The 2368-nt window shown below is 40.9% G+C and overlaps 1 protein-coding gene across 4 annotated transcripts in view; it reads left to right on the forward strand.

The window, feature by feature from the left end:
• Mrpl22 (mitochondrial ribosomal protein L22) overlaps positions 1 to 2368 on the forward strand; it is a 33966-nt gene that overhangs the window by 13696 nt on the left and 17902 nt on the right. The window contains exon 3 of one of the 4 annotated variants that reach the window (XM_005376210.2): positions 302 to 350. The exons of the other annotated variants lie outside the window; for them this stretch is intronic. The gene's annotated coding sequence lies outside the window, so the exon portion shown is untranslated. The remainder of the gene's footprint in view (positions 1 to 301; positions 351 to 2368) is intronic. 4 annotated transcript variants of the gene reach the window in all.

Here is a 2368-nt window from a genome sequence, read left to right on the forward strand (position 1 = left end):
CTCCTTCTGGGTGCCTACGAGGCAGGGAGCTGGCCCGAAGACCGGCGCTCCCTGCTGCGTGGCTTCCCGTGTGCCAGAGCCCCTCCTCTCCTCGTTTGAGCTTCTTAAAAGCAATAAGTAACTATTATGATTTCATTCACTGATGGGGAAATTGAAGTCTGGATAGTTATGTGACTTCTTCAAGGCCATTCTGGAAGTGAATTGGAGAGTAAGGATTTAGACTCAGGTCTGCCAGGTTCCCTAGCTTCTGCCCTCACCACCTCATTAATAAATTCTGCTCTCTTAATATCTTGTATCCTAGGTTTGTACTCTTCGTTCAAAACATTGGAAAGTAAATGCGCATGGCAAAGGTACAAATTTTATTATGTATTTTGATGGTACTGGTTTTAATATTGGGTCATGAGGTGGCAAACTTGAGGTAAAGTAGAAGAAATGATCCACTAGGGAGGGAATAGGTTGTTTGATTGTGTAGTCTGAATGATTTGAGGATTAAAAAACAAAGGCTGTACCAAGTCTGTCATCCGAGTTTATTTAGATAGGTAGGTCGGTAAGTAGATAATAGGTGGGTGGATAGATAGATAGATGGATATACAGATGGATAGTGAGAATCTGCCAACACACACCACTTTGAGTGTTTAGGTCTGGGTCAAATGTTTGCTCATTGTCCTTGGTGCTAGAATAGAAAGGATGTTGGATCTGCTTTCAAGTTGCTTGACCTCTCCACTTGTAGTATAAGAACTCATTCTGGTGTAGCCACATGAGATCCAAGTGCTGTAGTATCAAATGGTACAGTGGCCCAAGTCATTGCTGAATGGCTGGCAAGAACTCATTATTCACACAGTGTGGGGCGTCACTGTCTGGGAGAAGGATCAGGTGATGCTTCACATGGCGTGACATTTGAACTCGAATTTAACATAGGGTTTTTCATTCAAGAGATGATGAGGGAGGAGAAAACATGAGAAAGGTGTGAAGATATGAAGTATAGGCCTAATATACATGTGACGAGGCCATAAAGTGAATAAGGCCAAGAAGGACACATTGGGGGTTGATGATGAAGCCCCTTCTCTGTCTTGCTGAGGAGATTGGACTCTATACTTTGGGCAGTGCAGAAATACCAAAGTTTGTGTTAACTTGTTATTTAGGTAATACTGAGACATATGTAAAAGTAGACAGTATGATGAACCCCCATGTACCAACACCCAACTTCAGTAATTCCTCATAGCCAGCCTTATCTGTAATCCTTTACTCTCTCATCATAGTTTTTAAGTACTGGGGGTTGAACCAATGGCCTCACATGTCAACATGGTAGGCAAGTGCTCTACCACTGAGCTACATCTCTAGCCCTCTTCATCATATTTTGGAACAAATCTACACTGTATCATTTTATCCATAATCTTCTGTGCTATATCATTTTCACTGTGTATCATTCAAAAGTACATTTTCAGTTGACATTTAAATTTTCAGGGGCTGGGAATTTAGCTCAGCAGCACAGCATCTGCCTGGCAAGCATGAGGTCGTGAGTTCGATTCCCAGTACTGGGGAAAAAAAAAACTTTCAGGGGCCTACAGTTTATATATGGAAACTAACATTTCCCTTAAGTCTTTTAATCTGTAAGTACTTTAATCAATTCTCTTCTCATCTTTTTTCCCCTTGTAATTTATTTGTTTTGAAGACAGTAACTTGTAGAAGTTGCCATAGCTTGGATTTTGCTGTGTGCATCCCCATGATACTACTTTTTTTTTGGTTCCGGGAATCGAACTCACGACCTCATGCTTCCCAGGCAGGTGCTGTGCCACTGAGCTAAATCCCCAGCACCCCCGTGATATTACTTACCATGTTTCTTTTTCCCTGTGTTTCCTGTATTGAACCTAGAAGATCATTAAGTTCAGCAGCTGCTTACCCTCTCTCTCCTCCTCCTCTCCTTCCTCCTCTTCCACCTCTGCCACCATCACCAGTGGCCACCTCTGCCATCTTCTTTTTTATGTGAAAAACTATTTCATGGATGATTTCTAGTATGCCTTATTTACCCACTAATTTACTAAGGATCATAAAATGATGCTACTGTAATTCTGTTACTTCTTCATTACTAACTTTTATAGAGGTTAAACTCCTTTATCTACTACTTGGCCATTTAGTGGTGTAATTTGTGAAATAAGATAAATGCTTTAGGGGCTGGGGATTTAGCTCAGTGGCAAAAGCGCCTGCCTGGCAAGCGCAAGGTCGTGAGTTCGGTTCCTGGTACCGGAGAAAAACCAAAAAACTAAAACAATTTTTAAAAGATTATTCAGTGTCAATTGAAAAATGCACTTTATGGCATAAGATGTAAGGTAGGATTTATATTATTTCTCAATTAAAACAATAAATAAGG

The sequence above is a fragment of the Chinchilla lanigera genome, unplaced genomic scaffold (genome assembly GCF_000276665.1).
Source record: "Chinchilla lanigera isolate Chin_1 unplaced genomic scaffold, ChiLan1.0 scaffold00007, whole genome shotgun sequence".
Taxonomy (NCBI): Eukaryota; Metazoa; Chordata; class Mammalia; order Rodentia; family Chinchillidae; genus Chinchilla; species Chinchilla lanigera.